We start from the raw sequence: 23,551 nt of genomic DNA on the forward strand, positions 1-23,551 counted from the left end.
GTACGAAATGGGAATATAAAAATGGAAATTTATCTTTTGAAGAGGTGGAAAAATTCAAATACCTGGGAGCAACAGTAACAAATATAAATGATACTCGGGAGGAAATTAAACACAAAATAAATATGGGAAATGCGTGTTATTATTCGGTTGAGAAGCTTTTATCATCCAATCTGCTGTCAAAAAATGTGAAAGTTAGAATTTATAAAACAGTTATATTACCGGTTGTTCTTTATGGTTGTGAAACTTGGACTCTCACTTTGAGAGAGGAACATAGGTTAAGGGTGTGTGAGAATAAGGTTCTTAGGAAAATATTTGGGGCTAAGAGGGATGAAGTTACAGGAGAATGGAGAACGTTATACAACACAGAACTGCAAGCATTGTATTCTTCACCTGACATAATTAGGAACATTAAATCCAGACGATTGAGATGGGCAGTGCATGTGGCACGTATGGGCGAATTCAGAAATGCATATAGAGTGTTAGTCGGGATGCCGGAGGGAAAAAGACATTTGGGGAGGCCGAGACGTAGATGGGAAGATAATATTACAATGGATTTGAGGGAGGTGGGATATGATGATAGAGACTGGATTAATCTTGCTCAGGACAGGGACCAATGGCGGGCTTATGTGAGGGCGGCAATGAACGTCCGGGTTCCTTAAAAGCCAGAAAATAAGTAAGTAAGTTAGTAAGTAAGTAAGTAAGTTGGGCAAGCTCGTGGTCCAGGTAACACAGAGGTTTTATCGGGGAACTCCGGTTTCCCTGTGGCATCCCAAGAAATCTCCATTAACATCTGATCTCATCGTGGGTATAATGTATAATAAGGATGTCGTAAGAGCAGTTCCTAAAAGGCTAATTTGGTCGTCTCTTCAGTGCTGCCAACTAATACCAGATACCACCAAAGAAAGTAAAATCACAATGCCTTTTACTATAATAATAATAATAATAATAATAATAATAATAATAATAATAATAATAATAATAATAATAAACTTATTTACCACATCTCATCTTTATGTTGGGAGGTTGGGAGATGTTTTCTAAATGGTTGAATAATTTGTGAATGATTAGGTCTATATTTTCCTCCTGGACTTCTCGCACATTATGTTGTTTAGTAGAGTGACATGATCTAATATTAAAATCTATTTTGTCTGACAACATGAAATTCATTGCTTTGACTAAACAGTTTACGATTCACGAGACATAACCTAAAAATGTATTTTGTTTGATCACGTGAAATGATTAATACAAACTCCGAAAACCGAATGCCACTTTGAAATGTATGCTTAAGAATACTTACTCCTAATAATTTTGCTATTCTAGTTACAATTGCTGTCTTCATGAGCATAATTCCTTCTTCATTATCTTCTTTCTTCAGTTCATTATACATACGAACTATAAATTCCTCAAACATACTTGGAAGAGTAGTCACTGCCGTGCTATTTTCTCTCTTTGACATTCTAATAATAATTTTAACACGAAAGAAATTAATTAAAATGTGAAATGGCATTTCTATCAATCACCCAACGTCTAGCCGCGAAGCCAGGTGGCCCGGGTTCGATTCCCGGTCGGGACAAGTAACTTGGTTGAGGTTTTTTCCGGGGTTTTCCCTCAACCCAATATGAGCAAATGCTGGGTAACTTACGGTGTTGGACCTCGGACTCATTTCACCGGCATTATCACCTTCATCTCATTCAGACGCTAAATAACCAAAGCTGTTGATAAAGCGTCGTAAAATAACCTACTAAAATAAATCAATCACCCAAGTGCATGTATAACACCGTATGTTATATTTATCTACACTTATCTGACTATAATCGTGAATTGTAACCACAATGCAACGCAACACAAAATAATTATTATGTATTAATATTAATATTAATTAATTATTAGAATGTTCAAATTTCACTAGCTTCCAGTAATCGGCTCAGAAATCTAGAACAATTTCAGTTTTCAGAATTTGCACTACCGACAACTGCTGTCACTGCTGCCAACATAAGTTAGAAAATCACTACCAGTTGTATTTCTCAGTACTGAAATTCGAAACGAAGTCGGCAAAAGAAAATTCAACCTTCAAATTAGAAAATCACCATAATCCACTAGCATACGTAGTAACGAGGGGAAAATTGTTTCACCCTTGGGGTAATATGTAAAATGATCCGGACGTTAGACTAAGGCGCACCCTGGGCAACCACTCTGTTGGTAAATTGGTCATATAGGTGAATGATGAACAGTTAAGTAGTTAGGCCTTCATTAGTAAAAAAAAAAACCGAAGTGGAGATATACCGTGTCTTCATTCCAAAGCAAGGCGTACCAAAGCCTGAAATGAAATAACCTAACCTAATCTAACCTGTCACAGATTCGTATATGCAAGGCATATCAAAAGCCTAAAGTAACCTAACCTGTCACATTCGTATATGTAAGGCATATCAAAAGCCTAAAGTAACGTAACCTGTCACATTCGTATATGTAAGGCATATCAAAAGCCTAAAGTAACCTAACCTGTCACATTCGTATATGTAAGGCATATCAAAAGCCTAAAGTAACCTAACCTGTCACATTCGTATATGTAAGGCATATCAAAAGCCTAAAGTAACCTAACCTGTCACATTCGTATATGTAAGGCATATCAAAAGCCTAAAGTAACCTAACCTGTCACATTCGTATATGTAAGGCATATCAAAAGCCTAAAGTAACGTAACCTGTCACATTCGTATATGTAAGGCATATCAAAAGCCTAAAGTAACCTAACCTGTCACATTCGTATATGTAAGGCATATCAAAAGCCTAAAGTAACCTAACCTGTCACATTCGTATATGTAAGGCATATCAAAAGCCTAAAGTAACCTAACCTGTCACATTCGTATATGTAAGGCATATCAAAAGCCTAAAGTAACCTAACCTGTCACATTCGTATATGTAAGGCATATCAAAAGCCTGAAGTAACCTAACCTGTCACATTCGTATATGCAAGGCATATCAAAAGCCTTAAGTAACCTAACCTAACCTAACCTGTCACAGATTCGTATACGCAAAAGATACCAAAACCTGATGTATCCTGTCATAGATTCGTATAGGCAAGGCATATCGGTAATTTGCTAGGAGACGTCGTTGCATATAGACCACTTTTACACTAAACCTAAAATTTGTTTTGCAAGATATACTAAAACCCTAAACTGACCTCAGCTAACCTTTTCCTTAATCTATGACAGGTTAGGTTAGGTTAGGTTAGGGTTTTAGTATACATTGTATACAGTAAGGTCAGGTTTAGTGTAAAAGTGGTCTATATGCAACGACGTCTCCTAGCAAATTACCGGCATATAAAGAGCCTGAAGTAACTTAACCTGTCACAGATTTGTATATGCAAGGTATACGAAAGATGCGTATCGTTGTTAACGCCTATAATACAAAAGATTCTAGTGTTCACTAGCGTGAAACTTTCCTAGTGTGACGTAAGTTACGTTGGTATGACTGAGAAAAGAGCTGTAAAACAGTTGGTGTATAAGCGGAGTACGAAGAAAAGTATCTAATCGATAGTTTAGCCGATTCTAAATTTGAACAAACAGTTTACAAGAAATCGCTGTACACTGACACCGATAATAGAGATCATGTCTGAATTACGGTTTACTTTTCTTTTAAGACTCAAAATCAATTTTTTTTTTCAGTATAATATATAAAAGAGAAAGTACTGAACATTTCATCTTTAGTTCTTTAAAAATATAAACTTAAAAGTATTTGATACTTGAATAAATTATTGCTAGTACATCGAAGTAAATTCCAGCAATAATCGAATAACGCCTGTGTTATTTTACCGATGGATCTAAACTTCTACAAAGTACAAGCAAAGTGTCTTCCGCCCTGGAGTAACATGCCTAACCGTGAAACGAGCGGGCCTGGGTTCAAATCCTGGTTGGGGCAAGTTACTTGGTTGAGGTTGTTTCCGGGGTTTTCCCTCAACCCATTAAAAGCAAATGCTGGGTAAAGGCTGGTTCACAATAAACCGGAAACGAGAATCGGAACGAAAACGGTAAAATTGTTAAAATGTGTACATTTAAATGTGAGCATTCACAACTAACGATAAGTTTACCGGAGCCCGGGATCGGGAACGGTGAGTTGGCCAAGTTTCAACTTTGGCGTTCACGTTTCCGATCACAGCCCACTAGATTCATTCTATTGCCATCTAAAAGCTATTTTGTCGTCGTATATTTTGTAGCAAGAAGACTGTGACATAACCTATGCATTATTTTGTTCTGTGCTGTGCATCATGGAGCAAGTTTTATTTGATGAGATTTTAATATTGAGTGTTGAGGAAAATCCTCACGTTTACGATAAGCGGCGCGTCTCGTGTAAAGATGAGAAAATGAAGGAGAATACGTGGCTTTCAATAGCTGCATCTTTGAACACCGATCGTAAGTGAATCATATTTTATTACTGTATTGGTTGTATTACACACTACATATTCATGCTTCAATTCAATAACTACTGTTGTGTTCATTTTTGTTCTATCACAAATGTTTCTTCTATAATTATTTTACATTATGGTAGACTTAAAATAGGTTGTGATAATAAAGATGCATGGGCATATTTATAGTACCGTATCTAATGAAATGTTTCAGATGAAATTTCGAAGTTCGTTAACCTGTGTTTATGTTGGCTGTCTTGTACTCATGAGAGAACGCCATTGGTTAATTATACACAAATAACATCAGAATGCGTAATATCGACTTTACATATCGTTATTGACAGGCATATCAATATGCATTGTCGTCTACGTTCTCAGTTTATTGTGAATAAAAAATTTTCATATACCCGTCCTCTGCTTCTCGTTTTCATTCTGGTTCTCGTTCCCGGTTTATTGTGAACCAGCCTTAACTTTCGGCGCTGGATTCTGGACTCATTTCGCTGGCATTGTCATCTCATTCAGACGCTAGATAAGCATAACAGTTGATAAAGCGTCGTGAAATAACCAATTAAATAAATAGAAGCAAAGTCTATTAACAGTTCCACTGTTTAAGATTACCTGAACGTGGAGAGGTGTGCAGATGTGACATCAAGGAGATCCTGAACTCTGAAAATGAAGCTAGTTCACACAATACAACACGATCACAGGACAGGTAAGCAAATCCACGTAGTGCAGTACGACACGATAAGCACAGCCGTGACGGCAACGAGCAACTGACGCCGCTAGCTATGAGACGAGTCGTGCTCCCGGGCAGTAGGGTACATAACCACCACCCACAGTCCGGCACCAGGCCCCCGCTCCCCGCTGCTGCCGCTCGCTGCAGCGTAACCAAAGTGGTTTCGCTGTGACACCACGTCTATGCAACATACTACAATCGAACGGGGTTGAATAGTCTGTCATTTGCCGTTTTTCTCAAAATAATAATAATAATAATAATAATAATAATAATAATAATAATAATACTTACTTATTGGCTTTTAAGGAACCCGGAGGTTCATTGCCGCCCTCACATAAGCCCGCCACCGGTCCCTATCCTGAGCAAGATTAAACCAGTCTCTACCATCATATCCCACCTCCCTCAAATCCATTTTAATATTATCTTCCCATCTACGTCTCGGCCTCCCTAAAGGTCTTTTTCCCTCCGGCCTCCCAACTAACACTCTATATGCATTTCTGGATTCGCCCATACGTGCTACATGTCCCGCCCATCTCAAACGTCTGGATTTAATGTTCCTAATTATGTCAGGTGAAGTATACAATGCGTGCAGCTCTGCGTTGTGTAACTTTCTCCATTCTCCTGTAACTTCATCCCTCTTAGCCCCAAATATTTTCCTAAGAACTTTATTCTCAAACACCCTCAATCCCTGTTCCTCTCTGAAAGTGAGAGTCCAAGTTTCACAACCATACAGAACAACCGGTAATATAATTATTTTATAAATTCTAACTTTCAGATTTTTTGACAGCAGACTGGATGATAAAAGCTTCTCAGCCGAATAATAACACGCATTTCCCATATTTATTCTACGTTTAATTTCCTCCCGAGTGTCATTTATATTTGTTACTGTTGCTCCAAGATATTTGAACTTCTCTACCTCTTCAAAAGATAAATTTCCAATTTTTATATTTCCATTTCGTATAATATTCTCGTCACGAGACATAATCATATACTTAGTCTTTTCGGGATTTACTTCCAACCCTATCGCTTTACTTGCTTCAACTAGAATTTCCGCGTTTTCCCTAATCGTTTGTGGATTTTCTCCTAACATATTCAAGTCATCCGCATAGACAAGCAGCTGATGTAACCCGTTCAATTCCAAACCCTCTCTGTTATCCTGGACTTTCCTAATGGCATACTCTAGAGCGAAGTTAAAAAGTAAAGGTGATAGTGCATCTCCCTGCTTTAGCCCGCAGTGAATTGGAAACGCATCAGATAGAAACTGGCCTATACGGACTCTGCTGTAAGTTTCACTAAGACACATTTTAATTAATCGAACTAGTTTCTTGGGAATACCAAATTCAATAATAATAATAATAATAATAATAATAATAATAATAATAATTACAAATGACTTTTAAGGAACCAGCAGGTTCTTTGCTGCCCTCACGTAAGCCCAGCACCATTCTCTATCATGAGCAAGATTAATTTAGTCTCTATCATAATATCCCACCTCCCTTAAATCTATTTTAATATTATCCTCTCATCTACGTCTCGGGCTCTCCATTATCACTTACGGTTGAACCTGTACATCGTCAACAATACTATTTAATCACTTTCCAGTATGTGCACTATTTAATTCGATATGAAATGTTTATTCCGCAAAGAGTTGGAGTTCATTTTTAAATGTAGACTACTTTATACTTCCTCTCGAAGTAAGAAATACTGGTAATAATTATACCACCAACAAACCTCCTCATACTCATCTTCTTTCACAATAGCCCTGCCAAGACTCTGGAATTCGCTACCTGCTAGCATCAGGGACTGTCGAAATAAAATTGAATTCAAACGAAAACTTACTAGGCACTTGGTCAGTAATTGATTACTTGTAAATAGTTTCTTTAATCTATCACAAAATATTTCAATATTCAGTAATTTCATCACTATACAATTTTGTTATTCTAGATTTAATTTGTAATTCAGTAAATATAAAATATTCTTTGTTTCTCTATGACAAATTATCTAGCTTTAATTATTCAGGTAATTTTTCGTACTTTGATTTTATTGTAATTGTAAATTTAATACTAATTGTAATATTATTTGTAATTGTAATTGTAAATTTAATACTAATTGTAATTTTATTGTTGATATTGTAGTTGGAATCTCCTGGTAGAGGGGCAGAGAAGGCCTGACGGCCTTATCTCTACCAGGTTAAATAAATAAATACTAAAAAATAAATAAATACTAATACTAAATACTAAACCAATGATTAAAAATAAACCACAGCCTGCCTTTCACAAATCAATTTTGTTTCAACAATGTATAAGTCTGTATATTTTTCTTTGCATCGAATCTGATGTGTTTCGTCAGATCGACTTTGATGACATCATCAATGCTTTCTCTGTGAGGCAGGGTTGCCATACGCACGACTATAAGGAAAAATAATTCAACTAAGGAATCTTCCTCCTATAATAGCTATAATTAATAAACCTAATATCCCATAGTCGTACGCATACGACTATTTTGACTAACTGTACGACGTACGACCGCACTCTATGTCGTACGCAATTTTGTACGACTATTTCACTGAACAACAACAACAAATGGCTTTTAAGGAACCCGAAGGTTCATTGCCGCCCTCACATAAGCCCGCCATCGGTCCCTATCCTGTGCAAGATTAAGCCAGTCTCTATCATCATACCCCACCTCCCTCAAATCCAGTTTAATATTATCCTCCCATCTACGTCTCGGCCTCCCTAAAGGTCTTTTTCCCTCCGGTCTCCCAACTAACACTCTATATGCATTTCTGGATTCGCCCATACGTGCTACATGCCCTGCCCATCTCAAATGTCTAAATTTCAAGTTCCTAATTATGTCAGGTGAAGAATACAATGCGTGCAGTTCTGTGTTGTGTAACTTTCTCCATTCTCCTGTAACTTCATCCCGCTTAGCCCCAAATATTTTCCTAAGCACCTTATTCTCAAACACCCTTAACCTATGTTCCTCTCTCAGAGTGAGAGTCCAAGTTTCACAGCCATATAGAAGAACCGGTAATATAACTGTTTTATAAATTCTAACTTTCAGATTTTTGGACAGCAGACTGGATGATAAGAGCTTCTCAACCGAATAATAACACGCATTTCCCATATTTATTCTGCGTTTAATTTCCTCCCGAGTGTCATTTATATTTGTTGCTGTTGCTCCAAGATATTTGAATTTTTCCACCTCTTCGAAGGATAAATCTCCAATATTTATATTTCCATTTCGTACAATATTCCCGTCACGAGACATAAACTATTTCACTGAAGGGAAAAAATAATTGGGAACTTATAATGTTCGTTTCTAATTATTAAAATAAAATTGATGGTTAATTCGTACCTTTTAGACAAGTATTCTTCATTTAATATCAAGAGTCCACTGCAAGAATGATGGATGTAATTTGGAATACATTTTGCAGGAGAAGCGATTGAAAGTTTGAAATGCTTAGCGCTCAAAGCTTAACTGTGATTTTCCGATCATTACTGGACAATGACTATCAGTGTTAATGCCATATAACTCTCTATGTACATTCTATATGTCTTAAGCTATGCATTGGCAGTCTTGGTTTACTTTCGACAATAAAGTGACATCCATCATTCTTGCAGTGGACTTTCCATATGTCCTGTACTAATATGAGAGAAACATGCTTTTAAGGGTGGGGGGGGGGGATGCTTTCAAATCGATCTGTTAAACATGCTTGCCATGCCAGTCATACTTTGTCATCTTGAGCTCTAGGTTTCACGCAGACGGCGCAGTTATATCAAAGTAATACGAGTTTAATTTTATTAGATGCCTTGTTTGTTCGATAAAGGAAATCTTTTATCAATTAAATAGTACCGCAATAGCATTAAGAAGTCTAATCACGCCCACATTATAGAGGTGTCGGGTTTGAGTCGACTGTAGATGAATTAATTTGATATAATTTTCAGCCGCCGCATTTATTGGCCTATCTGCTGCCGCGCCGGCCAAAGATCAAATTCTGCTGACTTTAAATATAGGAAAGTTGATTCTAACCAAGCGTCATCGTGCACGCCTTACAGCGATGACAGCGTTGATGATGAAGAAACGGGTGATGATTTGTTTCAATGCTGAATGTCATTGTGCATGTGAACTATAATTAGTAGTATTTTTAATTGGAACTAAAATTTACTGGTAGATATATTTATTTTGCGATTTTTTATCAACTGCGTAATGACATGAAGGTGATAATGCCAGCGAAATGACTCCAGCACCGAAAGTTAACCAGCATTTGCTATTAATGGGTAGAGGGAAAACCTAGAAACAACGTCAACCAGACAACTCGTCTCATCCGGGGTATGAATTCTGACCCACTCGTTTCACAGTCAGACGTGCTAATCATTACTACACAGCGGTGGACTAGAAGTATATTAGGAAGTTGAGAAATGTACGACAATTTTATGCTGAAGTACTACAGTTTTCATAATTCAGTACGACGGTGTCCACACCTGTGGAGTAACGGTTAGAACGTCTAGCCGCGAAACCAGGTGGCCCGGGTTCGATTCCCTGTCGGGGCAAGTTACCTGGTTGAGGTTTTTTCCGGGGTTTTCCCTCAACCCAATATGAGCAAATGCTGGGTAACTTTCGGTGTTGGACCCCGGACTCATTTCACCGGCATTATCACCTTCATCTCATTCAGACGCTAAATAACCTAAGCTGTTGACAAAGCGTCGTAAAATAACCTACTAAAAAAAAAAGTACGACGGTTTCGATTCCTTTATCTGGCAACCGTGCTGTGAGAAAAGTGCGAAGGAAATCTTTATAATTCACAGGTAAGAAGCATGTATTTTTATTTCAGTAATTTGTTTTCTGAAGTTTGTAACATTTCATTTAAAACTAATTTAAACTAAACACGACCTGTATAAATTGTTTGTGGAGAGTTGGGGGCGGCAAATTTTAGCACGGCCTAGCGGCACTATATCTATATCCGGATCTGATTACTTCCATTCGTTCATTTGCATAAAAAAACGACTTAACCCATAAAGGTCATACCAATGAATGAAATGATCCCGGGAGGCAATTAGCGTGACTACTCTGCCGTCTCCAGCTGCGTACCTAAGTGTATTCCGCGCGCGTACCACCAGCGTAATCAAAGCCGACGGTGCGAACAGCAGAGTCCCTTTGGTGCGTATTTATTCTTCCGAGAAGCACATTCACCTCGCTCTCAATTGCCCAGACTATTCGACTATCTAACCTACTTTAAGTGCAGTCGTTATCTACTTATGTTAGAGTGGATATTCCAGCCGGTTCCGCCCTCTTTCTTGCCAGGGTTTTCAAATAAAACTGGGCATTCACAAATAAAAGATTCTTTGATCATGCGGTTAGTACGACGAAGTTCCGCATCAATAAACTTTTTTAAGTCTTTTCAAACAGCAATCCAAAGACGTAAACAGACATGTTTTCAGAATTTATTTCATTGAACAGTCAACACAAATTTCAGTGTACATCAAGATATAATATTTGTTTGTTTTTATTATTTATTTCAGAACATGTCATGGCCAATTTATGTTCTGCTACAATAATGGCAAATGGAATACGCAACCTATCTATACAGAGTGTTTCAGGAGGAATAGTAAATATTTTAGAAAGTGTTAGTATAGACCAGGCATGTCAGAAATCAGACACTGAAAGTGCAGTGTATGTGCGCGGAACGCCGGTCTGTGCAGATTGCGTCATTCACGTGTTGCTCTTTCCATTTCTTAGCGGGAGGGATGTACAAGAATCTATTCTGCGCTTCTAGTGTTCAATTAAATTGACATTTTGACATTATAAACATACTTAGCAGAAGAAAAAACACAATTATTGTCAGTGTCTATATTTGACAATAATTGTAACACAAGAAAAAATAGACTTACTCAGTTACAATTCACAATGCAGTCGTTTGTAAAGAATCATTTATTTACACGATTTGTATACAGTATTTGAAGAAAATATAAATATTGCAGTAATTTCGAAACAACAAAAAACGAACACAGTATTTCATTTTACGTAGTAGGTACTGATTATTTCAAAGTAATACTCTTTCATTGTTCCTCAAGCATTATTGGGACCATTGGCGCACAAATGTTAAAGAAAATATTTTACTCCCAATTACATGCAATAGGACATTGTGAGGCTTTTACACTGGAATCATTTCCTTGCTGTATATTAATATAAATTCACATTATTATTAATAAATTGGATAAATTAAGCTTGAATTTAAATTTATATATAGTTTATTTGGAAAACGTTGAGCAAGTATCAGCAAGTTGGGAGCGTTACTAATTGAGTTAAAAGAGTACTTCACAAGCTGTGAAGCGAGGACATTTTCTTTATGTCAAGTTTAAAGATTTTTTAACGTAAGTGTATTAAGATAATATAGTAACGTGAGATGGAAAATTCGCCATTATGTATTATTTTTCCAGAAAAATTTTCCGCCTCACAAATAGTTGCTTTCTTCCTTCCCTTACAACCTCAAGAGCCTCACATGTATCCTTCACTCAATATTCTCATCACTTATCAGCTTATCAAATAAAAGTTGTAAGTCGTCTAACCATTGATGGCTGTGTTAGTACAGACTCCAAAACAACATCATTGTCATGTTTGTCTTACCGTGAGAGTACTGATTAAGAAATAAGAGCTGGCGAATATCATATTTTGAGAACTTTACTAATCTGATTTAAATTCTCACATCACTATTAGGTCCACATGATATGATGAAAGCCTTTCATTTTAAAATAATTACTATTGACTGAGGAAAACATCATAACAGTTATGTTATATGATCCGTGATTTCTCTTCTTCGTTATATCTGTGGACTCCTCACTTTATTTTTCATAACGCATTCACAATCACAGCTCATTGAGCACCCGTACTGATCTGTGTTACTGAAACTAAAGCTGATCTGCTACTGCAGGTAATGTACAGCCCTGTCGCGTTCCCCTCCAAGCCGATTCACTCCCTCCAGGTAGGGGAATAGGAACTGCACGTTGCACAGAGACAAATGCACAATGTGCAGGGTTTTGACATGCCTGGTATAGACGAATTGGAATAAAAAATTCCATATAAAAAGTGTCCAATTTTTATTAGATATAGAGATACAGCTGTTAGAATGTAACCCAAGGAGGTGTTAAGCAAAGGCAAATGATTATATTCAATGCATTTTCGTTTCGTGTATTGCTACTCCGGTTGCTATGCACTTATTTATCGATTGTCATTTTTCTTTTGACGGTCACGTTGTGAAGTTGTGCTTTAGTTTACATAACTGAATTTTTCAACTGTGATTGTGAACTGTTGGCCAATTCTACTTATCGTTTAAGCATGCCGCACGTATTTACAAATGCTGAGTATGCCGATATGGTATTCGTGTACTGGTTTTGTAATGGAAACGCTGTTGTTGCTTTTTAGAGAATACGGCAGACAATTTCCTAATGCAGAGTTCCAGATTCAAGAGCGTTTACCCGTGGGCCTGTTGGGTTACCGCATCGTCTTGCAGGGTCCCGGTATCTAGACTTTCTTCAAAACGAGCTTCCGGCATTATTGGAAGAGGTTCCTTTGGCTAAAAGGATGTTTATGTTCTTCCAGTATGACGGAGCCCCAGCACATTCTATTCGTCAGGTGATACATAATCTAAACGCAACTTTCCCCGGAAGATGGATCGGCAGATATGGTCACGTTTCTTGGCCACCAAGGTCTCCGGACTTTACCCCTTTAGATTTTTGCTTGTGGGGATGGTTGAAAGGCGATGTCTACAAAGAAAAGTAAACACAAGAGCCGATTTAATCGTTCGAGTTATGAATAATGCTGCCCTCATAAAAGAACGCCAAGACGACCTCAGAAGAGCTACACGTGATGTTGTCAAGAGAAGTCGAAAGTGCATTGAAGTCGGTGGTGGAATTTATGAAAATCAACTTTGAACCTAATCATTTGCTTTTGCTTAACACTTTCTTGGGTTACATTCTAACAGATGTATCTCTGTACCAAATAAAAATTGGACACATGTTATATGGAATTTTTTAACAGCTGTATCTCTGTACCCAATATAAATTGGACACATGTTCTATGGAATTTTTTAACAGCTGTATCTATGTACCCAATAAAAATTGGACACATGTTATATGGAATTTTTTAACAGCTGTATCTCTGTACCCAATAAAAATTGGACACATGTCATATGGAATTTTTTAACAGCTGTATCTCTGTACCCAATAAAAATTGGACACATGTTATATGGAATTTTTTAACAGCTGTATCTCTGTACCCAATACAAATTGGACACATGTTATATGGAATTTTTTAACAGCTGTATCTCTGTACCCAATAAAAATTGGACACATATTATATATGGAATTTTTTAACAGCTGTAACTCTGTACCCAATAAAAATTGGATACATGTTATATGGAATTTTTAACAGCTGTATCTCTGTACCCAATAAAAATTGAACACATGTCATATGGAATTTTTTAACAGCTGTATCCCTGTACCCAATAAAAATTGGACACATGTTATATGGAATTTTTTAACAGCTGTATCTCTGTACCCAATAAAAATTGGGCACATGTTATATGGAATTTTTTAACAGCTGAATCTCTGTACCCAATAAAAACTGGACACATGTTATATGGAATTTCTTAACAGCTGTATCTCTGTACCCAATAAAAATTGGACACATGTTACATGGAATTTTTTAACAGCTGTATCTCTGTACCAAATACAAATTGGACACATGCTATATGGAATTTTTTAACAGCTGTATCTCTGTACCCAATAAAAATTGGACACGTGTCATATGGAATTTTTTAACAGCTGTATCTCTGTACCAAATAAAAATTGGACACATATTATATATGGAATTTTTTAACAGCTGTATCTCTGTACCCAATAAAAATTGGACACATGTTATATGGAATTTTTTAACAGCTGTATCTCTGTACCAAATAAAAATTGGACACATGTCATATGGAAGTTTTTAACAGCTGTATCTCTGTACCCAATAAAAATTGGACACGTGTCATATGGAATTTTTTAACAGCTGTATCTCTGTACCCAATAAAAATTAGACACATGTTATATGGAATTTTTTAACAGTTGTATCTCTGTACCCAATAAAAATTGGACACATTTTATATGATACATGCAACTTGTTAAAATTTGTTGACCAGTGTTATTTATTATTATTATTAGTAGTATTTATTACTATTATTAGTATTATTATTAATTTATTATTAATTGTGTTTATTATTGTCATTATTGAGTGTAATTAGTTACCACTGCCACCGGGCATTTACCATTTGCAGTGTGAATACATACATACATACATACATACATACATACATACATACATACATACATACATACATACATACATACATACATACATACATACATACATACATACATACATACATAGTCAGCGACATCATGCGGGAACTTCAAGAAGAAAGTGTATTTAAGTGGGAAAGTGAGTGGCAAAACACGAAAAATGGTGCAGTGACAAAATCGTTTTTCCCCAGTGTAAAAGAGAGGTTACGCGTTAACATTCCACTGAATGGAAAGGTCACAACTTTTCTAACTGGACATGGAAAAACCGGTGCTTACTTATACAGATTCAAGCTGAGGGACAACCCGTCGTGTAGGTGTGGAGCAGAGGAACAGACCGTCAACCACCTCCTTTTCGAGTGCCCGAAATTGGACATAGAAAGACTAGCGTTCCAGCGGGAAATGTTAAGGAAAACTGGCAAGTGGACTTTCACAAAGCTTAAAATAGTGCAAGAACATGCGCATACATTCACAAACTATGTCAATGTTATAAATTTAGACGAGTAAACTTAGGATAATTTTATCTAGGATAGATAAGAGTAGACAATAGATATAATGAAAGACTCAAATTTTCACAACAGAATAACAGACCTACATACGCCTAGAGAGTGACAGAAACGAGACATAATGTGTTATATTGTAAACATACAGGTAGCAAGGCATGTAGTATTACCTTTATTGTAATGGGACATGCCGTTCAATTAATATTTAAAAAATACATACATACATACACACAACTCCGCTGTAAAATCTAAACATAATACTACAGTCTTTGAGAGAGCTCTGGATAATTTCCGCAGGGCACGTAATTTGGGAAGGCACCACTATCAACTTCACTAACAATTGTTCAAAACACACTTCTCTTGCTCGTAACTGCAAGTCCTAACTTCCACGTCTCAGATAGTCCGAAACTCAATACAAAGGTGTTCCTTCTCTCTCTCACTCGAGATAGAACGTATGGACGGGTTTTCAATGCTGAACAGTTTATCACACTGCCGATTTCACGAAGACAAACCGAGTGTTGAGTTCAGGTTACGTTGCATCACAATTTCGAACCATATTGACACTTTCAGGGCCGATTGTATAAACCATTTAATCTTAGATCAGAGGTTAAATTGATCCTCGTTCTAGCTGAATTTGGAATTTTGTGTTGTATAAAGTCTGATCTGAGATTAATTTGTCTTAAACTAAAGTCAACTTTGACTGAAGAAATTTCTCCGATTAAGTTAGATGATCCAAGTTCCGTTATTTCTTTTCTGTTTGAAATATACGAGTGGCAAACAGTGCAAAAAGAATAACCGTTGTTATTAATATTAATAGATATGGTATATGTATATATATATATATATATATATATATATATATATATATATATATATCACTACTCAATAAAAGAATTGTATTCCAATGGATACCATCCCATTGTGGAATCCTGGAAAACGAGAATGCGGATGCTTTAGCAAAGAAGGGCAGCACTGCTATTTACAGACCTGTTACTAAATCTACGTATTACTCTGTGAAGAGATTTATTAAATCTACATACTTAGACTTCAACAAACAAAATTTAATAACACAATCACAAGGGAAAAAATGGAACTCTCTGTATCAAAATCCACAGTTAATTCCCGATTTACCACGAAAATCGTCTGTAGCTGCATTTAGATCGGCAACAGGCCATGATTGTTTGGCCAAACACCTGCATAGAATTAGAATATATCAGTCCCCTAAATGTCCATTGTGCAACTCAAACCAAGAAATGGATTCGGAACATCTCAAAATCTGTGCTTCAGTGGCTGGTCATGATAATATCTTTGAAAAATATTGGAATGCAAGAGGTCAAATGACTTCATTGTCAAATGCCTGGCATTAGGAAACAAAAAAAAAATATATATATATATATATATATATATATATATATATATCTTCAATTTCTTGCCTTAATACACAAACATTCTTATATTTTATAAGGTTTTATCATGTTCAGCAGTATCAAATAACCTATTATTATATTATGTTTATAATAACCATTAATTATTTATTAATGGATATGATAGGTACATTCATAAATTTTCAATTAACTATATTACTAAACGAAATTTGTCGTTTTGTTAAGCTTTATTATGTTTAGCACTATCAAACACCATAACATAACAACAATTTGGAGAACAATCACCGTTCTTCTTATTGTCCGCCATTATTTACATTGCACAAAACAAACCAGTGTCTCCAACAGAATGTACGGAAAGTCGCCAAAAAGTAATTGGAAAGTCGTTAGATTTCTCAATTATCAACAAAGAAAGATTCAATTTTGTCACTATGGGGTGCTAAAAAGGTCGCTAAATTCCCATTTAAGCCATATAACAGTTAAAAGAAATTGTCGTTGAAAAAAGTTAAAGTCGCTAAATTGGCAACAATGAACAAACTTGTACAACATGGCCCGCGCATCACATACTTCACCTGTTTATGCGATGTTGCCAAATCCTTTTCACGTGAACTTGGATTGCTTTTGAACCAAGGTAATTTGATCGCAGAAAAGTTTTATACAATAGAAGAAGTGTTTGAACTCGGTTCGCTTTCCGATCTTCGATCAAAGTAGATCTTTAGTCAGGGAGTTTTATACAATTGGGCCTCAGTAAGGTTTTCATCAGATGTATGTCTGAAGGTGCCTGTAACCTTCTTACATAGTACCACGCCTCACGAGATTATACAGGACCAACAAAGAGCAGGTATCAATTGTAGTGAAATAAGTCTCAATTTCTTCAATTTTATAAATTTTAAAAAATCCCTGGTAGACTTCGTAAAATGTATATAGTATATCACGATGTTTTCTTACACTACTCAATTTCCCTGCCATTCTTTTTGCACCATAGCGCAACTGTATCCACATCAACTTATCAAATACAGAGACATCATTTTATTTTTAATTCAATTTTTATTGTACCTGAGTTTTTTAATGTACTTCACTCCCACCACTTCTACTAATGAAGTTCCAACTGTCCTCCACACAGAACCAAGGCCGCATATAGTAAACAGTACTGAGTTAGTGAGTAGCCTATAGTACGTTCCAGAAATATGTTCGCGTTTTCCAGTGACGAAAGAGCTTCAATATTGAATCATATTTTCGCACAGGTACTGTCGTCCGTTTGCTTACGTCGCATCCCGATTTCCTCCACCCGCTCCTGCTCGCCACTCTGTAAAGGGTAGTGGCTGGGCTGTCTTAGTTCTTTTCCGAAAACGTTAATTTCTGTTAGGAATTGGACGTCTACGTAATATTATACAACTGTTTAAAATAACTTAAATAAAAGTGCCCCGTTAAGTAATTAACTGTCACGTGATTTCCCCCCTTTCTACGATCCTGTGACAAAACCACTTGGACGGACAGTAGATAGCATGTTTGAGTCGGGCAGAAGTGAAGATTGAATTTGCAGTACGTAAGGTACTCTTTTATAGAGTAGGTAGGCCTACAGAATTATTTCAACATGAGTTACTAGTACGAAGGACGAAACTGGTAATTGGAATTACATGCAATAGTCTCTAGTGCTACAATATGCACAAAAGAACTGAAGCCTGTATCGAAATGAATGACCACCATTTTCAAAAATGTGTTTAAATATCCATATTATGATTATTTTTCAATTTAACTTCATTCTCTATATTGTACATTAATGTGCTGTAGACAGTATAATATACACTGCAAAATGAATACGTTCGCATGGATAGTTCAGTTCGTGAGTAAAAACACTTACTGTTAATACTGTATTGTATTTTGATTAAACAAAAACCTAATGAAAATTATAAAACTCAAAATTGCGATATTTTCTACTTTATGTAAATGGATGAATTACTTTTCTTCCCTCCTATACCTAGTAGAGTGATTTGTTTGTATTTTACGCCAGTATCATCGAACTCCAGTCGTGGAAGGGGGTAGCAAACGGTGTTTCCGGTTCTCAACCGTTAATCCAAAGGTATAGCCAGGTTTACATTAAAAATGTTTGTGAAAATAAAATGATGTCCCTGTATAAGAGTATACAAAGGCTATATTAATATTACGTGCATATTGAAGTTACAGAACCTCCATTACGTAACATGTTTCAGTAACTAGTTACTGTGACCCAAAGCAAGAGGTAATGACATATTTGAAAGAGAATGTTACATCACTGCTTTCGTTCACATACAGGATGTATCAAAACTACCTCTCCAAACTTGGTTGGGTGATAGGGAATGTTAAATCATGTATGTTCTATAAATACCGTAAATCATATGTCGGAGACTGTTGTCTACAGAAAATTTTACAGTTAACTAATAAAAGTAATTTTTAACAAATACTTATTTTTATTTATGACATTATTACACAGTTGCAGTAAATGTTCAGCATTACGGCCACTTTTCTCGACGCAAGGAGATAGGCGTACATGCACTATGGCCACCTAGGTCGCCGGACTTCAATTTTGGCCAAGGTATAAACCGACCCAGCAGCGTGATGAATTTGGGGAACTACAGGAGGTACTGTAGCGAACACCTGGTTCTGTAAACGAGATGTAACGTCTATAGGGATCATCGTGCTAATCATATGATACCCCAAATTGGTCTGGATGATCTTTCACTTCTGCCAACAGTAGGCTGGTCGACCTTGGTTCTGTATGGACTGTTGTGCCCCGATGGTGTTGTCACAGATTTTCGACATTTGCTGTAAGTAATTTTATTGTAGAAAGAATATCTAGAAAAATAGTTTGGTGCCTTCTTTAAGACAAAACACAACACTGTACCATGAAAGAAGGCAGTGGCTTGAAATTCTACAGATGAAAACCTCTGGGTTTCTTCCCCCGTGTTTCAGGTTCAAGTCCATATTGCGTTCTAAAATGAAGCTGAACAGCATTCTGAGACATTTAGAGTATCTTTACTAGCTACGACACGCAAACAACCTTGTCGTAATGTGCCGAAATTGCTTACTGACCTTGGCTTAGGTTACCACATGGCGCATGTGCTTGCGTGAGGTATGGATAAAACTTTGATGGATATTCTTCACGATGGTGTAAACCCGAAGGGTGTTTAATAGTTAATTTCGGAGATAATATATATTTTAATTTGTACTTATATATTTTATCCAAACACCCTGTATTTTCTTATCATGTAAAAACTGTCTCAAAGTTGTCGAGGTCGTATTCTGGACTTCGAAAGTTTGAACTCCATAAGCAATTCAAGTGATGCAAATAAATGGACGCCCGGACCAGCAAGGACGATTACGTCAAAGTTTCTCCGCCTTTTCAAAATCGTGAATAGGCAATATGAAAACTTCATCCCATTCCCTGAAGATGTAGAATTCAAATTAGGTTATCGATTCGACAATAAAGAAAAGAGAAAGGAATTAAGAAATGTTTTACTTTTAACGGTTTTTAAGGTGAGGATATGAGTAGCGTATGTACATGAAGCACTTCAATTTTAAAATGTTAAGTCGCCTCACAATGAGTGGAAACGCTTTTTGGATCACCGAATTTGATAACTCTGTTTGGCGTGGAAGTTTTGACATACCTAGGATCACGTCTTTCTCGATGCTTGGTGTGGAATGAAGGTTTCTACGGAATTGTTATTCACCATAGTCTAAAAATGCAACCCCTCTCGCCGACACCACTAGCAAATGAAATGATAAGAAGAACAAGGGGAATATAATAGCATAAATAAGAACATCGCAAGAAGATCAATGAGCATACAAGTAAAATACAAGGAGAATAGGAAGAATGCATGAAGAACAAGTAAAAAACAAGTGCAACGAGGAAATACAAGGAGACTATGAACAATGCAAGGAAAGCAATGGAAATACAAGGAGAAAAAGTAGACAAGGGAGATACAAGGAGGACAAGGTGAATTCAAGCAGGACAAGAAAAATACAAGAAGAACAAGGTGAATGAAAGCACGACAAGGAAAATACAAGGAGAACAAGGAGTATGCAAGCAGGACAAGGAAAATACACGGAGAACAAGGAGAATGCAAGCAGGACAAGGAAAATACAAGGACAACAAGGAGAATGCAAGCAGGACAAGGAAAATACAAGGAGAACAAGGAGAATGCAAGCACGACAAGAAAAATACAAGGAGAATGCAAGCAGGACAAGGAAAATACAAGGAGAACAAGGTTAATTCAAGCAGGACAAGAAAAATACAAGAAGAACAAGGTGAATGCAAGCACGACAAGAAAAATACAAGGAGAATGCAAGCAGGACAAGGAAAATACAAGGAGAACAAGGAGAATGCAAGCCGGACAAGAAAAATACAAGGAGAATGCAAGCAGGACAAGAAAAATACAAGGAGAACAAGGAGAATGCAAGCACGACAAGAAAAATACAAGGAGAATGCAAGCAGGACAAGGAAAATACAAGGAGAACAAGGAGAATGCAAGCAGGACAAGGAAAATACAAGGAGAACAAGGAGAATGCAAGCAGGACAAGGAAATACAAGGAGAACAAGGTGAATGCAAGCACGACAAGGAAAATACAAGGAGAACAAGGAGAATGCAAGCAGGACAAGGAAAATACAAGGAGAACAAGGTGAATGCAAGCAGGACAAGAAAAATACAAGGAGAACAAGGTGAATGCAAGCACGATAAGAAAAATACAAGGAGAATGCAAGCAGGACAAGAAAAATACAAGGAGAATGCAAGCAGGACAAGGAAAATACAAGGAGAACAAGGAGAATGCAAGCAGGACAAGGAAAATACAAGGAGAACAAGGTGAATGCAAGCACGACAAGAAAAATACAAGGAGAACAAGGTGAATGCAAGCACGACAGGAAAAATACAAGGAGAACAAGGTGAATGCAAGCACGATAAGAAAAATACAAGGAGAATGCAAGCAGGACAAGAAAAATACAAGGAGAATGCAAGCAGGACAAGAAAAATACAAGAAGAACAAGGAGAATGCAAGCACGACAAGAAAAATACAAGGAGAATGCAAGCAGGACAAGGAAAATACAAGGAGAACAAGGAGAATGCAAGCAGGACAAGGAAAATACAAGGAGAACAAGGAGAATGCAAGCATGACAAGGAAATACAAGGAGAACAAGGTGAATGCAAGCACGACAAGGAAAATACAAGGAGAACAAGGAGAATGCAAGCCGGACAAGGAAAATACAAGGAGAACAAGGTGAATGCAAGCACAAGAAAAATACAAGGAGAACAAGGTGAATGCAAGCAGGACAAGAAAAATACAAGGAGAACAAGGTGAATGCAAGCACGATAAGAAAAATACAAGGAGAATGCAAGCAGGACAAGAAAAATACAAGGAGAATGCAAGCAGGACAAGGAAAATACAAGGAGAACAAGGAGAATGCAAGCAGGACAAGGAAAATACAAGGAGAACAAGGTGAATGCAAGCACGACAAGAAAAATACAAGGAGAACAAGGTGAATGCAAGCACGACAAGAAAAATACAAGGAGAACAAGGTGAATGCAAGCACGATAAGAAAAATACAAGGAGAATGCAAGCAGGACAAGAAAAATACAAGGAGAATGCAAGCAGGACAAGAAAAATACAAGAAGAACAAGGAGAATGCAAGCACGACAAGAAAAATACAAGGAGAATGCAAGCAGGACAAGGAAAATACAAGGAGAACAAGGAGAATGCAAGCAGGACAAGGAAAATACAAGGAGAACAAGGAGAATGCAAGCATGACAAGGAAATACAAGGAGAACAAGGTGAATGCAAGCACGACAAGGAAAATACAAGGAGAACAAGGAGAATGCAAGCCGGACAAGGAAAATACAAGGAGAACAAGGTGAATGCAAGCACGACAAGAAAAATACAAGGAGAACAAGGTGAATGCAAGCAGGACAAGAAAAATACAAGGAGAACAAGGTGAATGCAAGCACGATAAGAAAAATACAAGGAGAATGCAAGCAGGACAAGAAAAATACAAGGAGAATGCAAGCAGGACAAGGAAAATACATGGAGAACAAGGAGAATGCAAGCAGGACAAGGAAAATACAAGGAGAACAAGGTGAATGCAAGCACGACAAGAAAAATACAAGGAGAACAAGGTGAATGCAAGCACGACAAGAAAAATACAAGGAGAACAAGGTGAATGCAAGCACGATAAGAAAAATACAAGGAGAATGCAAGCAGGACAAGGAAAATACAAGGAGAACAAGGAGAATGCAAGCAGGACAAGGAAAATACAAGGAGAACAAGGTGAATGCAAGCACGACAAGAAAAATACAAGGAGGAACAAGGAGAATGCAAGCACGACAATAAAAATACAAGGAGAATAAGGAGATGCAAGCCGGACAAGAAAAATACAAGGAGAACAAGGTGAATGCAAGCACGACAAGAAAAATACAGGAGAACAAGGTGAATGCAAGCAGGACAAGAAAAATACAAGGAGAACAAGGTGAATGCAAGCACGATAAGAAAACTACAAGGAGAACAAGGTGAGTGCAAGCAGGATAAGGAAAATACAAGGAGAATAAGGTGAATGCAAGCAGGACAAGAAAAATACAAGGAGAACAAGGTGAATGCAAGCAGGACAAGAAAAATACAAGGAGAACAAGGTGAATGCAAGCAGGACAAGAAAAATGCAAGGAGAACAAAGTGAATGCAAGCAGGACAAGGGAATTAAAATAACAAGAGAAATATAAGGAGAACAAGGGGAATACTAGGAGAACAGTGGCAATATAAGAAGAGAATGGGAAATACACGGAAAGCAATGTGAATGCTAGCAGGAGAAGGAAAATAAAAAGAGAACAAGGTGAATGCAAGAAGGACATGGGAATTAAAAGGAGAAAAAGAGAAATACAAGGAGAAGATGGGGAATGCAAGAACAAGTGGAATACAAGGAGAGCAAGGGAAATGCATGGAGAACAGGGGAATACTAGAAGAACAGTGGGAATACAAGAACAGGGGAAATACAAGAAAACAGGGGAAATACAGGAAAACAGGGTGAATACACGGAGAGCAAGGGAAATACATGGAGAAAAAGAAGATTCCAAGGAGGAAAATGAGAATACAAGGAAAGCAAGGAAAATACAAGCAGAACAAGGAGAATACAAGGCGAACAAGAACAAGGGGAAGGACAGAACAGTGGAAATGCAAGG

The 23,551-nt window shown here is 37.0% G+C and overlaps 1 protein-coding gene across 3 annotated transcripts in view; it reads right to left on the reverse strand.

The window, feature by feature from the left end:
• Window positions 1–23,551, reverse strand: part of LOC138713759 (uncharacterized) — a 567,666-nt gene that overhangs the window by 486,505 nt on the left and 57,610 nt on the right. Inside the window, exon 1 of one of the 3 annotated variants that reach the window (XR_011335984.1) lies at window positions 5,018–5,184. The exons of the other annotated variants lie outside the window; for them this stretch is intronic. The gene's annotated coding sequence lies outside the window, so the exon portion shown is untranslated. Of the gene's footprint in view, window positions 1–5,017; window positions 5,185–23,551 lie in introns of those variants that run through there. 3 annotated transcript variants of the gene reach the window in all.

Source organism: Periplaneta americana, chromosome 14 (assembly GCF_040183065.1).
Source record: "Periplaneta americana isolate PAMFEO1 chromosome 14, P.americana_PAMFEO1_priV1, whole genome shotgun sequence".
Taxonomy (NCBI): Eukaryota; Metazoa; Arthropoda; class Insecta; order Blattodea; family Blattidae; genus Periplaneta; species Periplaneta americana.